Here is a 728-nt window from a genome sequence, read left to right as displayed (position 1 = left end):
TGTGGTCATCACGGAAATAGATTCTTCTAAGGACATTCCAGAATCTGATTTAACAGATTTTGATGAGTCCCTGGCACTCCTGACTAAGTCATTTAGGAGGTTTGCTAGTAAAATCAATTTTCGCAGATCTCCTCAGCTATCCTTCAGGGAAAAGCCAAAGTCTGAAAGAATAGACAAGGCTTCAGCTGTCTGCTACAACTGTCACCGTCCCGGACATTTTGCAAGTGAATGCAGATCAAAGAAGACTGCGACGCCATCTTCTAAAGCTTCCTCCTCCTCCTTCAGGACCAAAGATGAAAAATACTTAAAACTGAAGGAGAAATACAAGAAGATGAAGAATAACCAACGAAAGGCTAAAGGCTTTATTGCTGAAGAGCATGACTGGGCTGAATCATCTGATGAATCATCTTCAGACGAAGAGGATAAAGTCTATGTCTGCTTGATGGCCATTGATGCTGATAAAGGATCTTCTAAAGCATCTACTTCCTATGAGCCATCTTCTTTTACTCAGGTATGTATCCTGAATGAACCTTCTTCTAGTCTTTCTGCACTAGATACGCTGACGGTTGACCTTTACAATGCCCTCAATAGCAAATCAAAAGCTGAGATGCTTAATATTGATCTTCAAAAGCAATTGAAGATTTGTCATTCTAAGATCAAAGAACTGACATCTGTTGAGGAAAATCTTAAAGATCAGGTTATTGTAAACCAAGCCATCACTGTTGAAC

Source organism: Cynara cardunculus, assembly GCF_001531365.2.
Source record: "Cynara cardunculus var. scolymus isolate 2C chromosome LG 5, CcrdV1, whole genome shotgun sequence".
Classification (NCBI taxonomy): domain Eukaryota; kingdom Viridiplantae; phylum Streptophyta; class Magnoliopsida; order Asterales; family Asteraceae; genus Cynara; species Cynara cardunculus.
Note: the sequence above shows the minus strand (reverse complement) of the source record.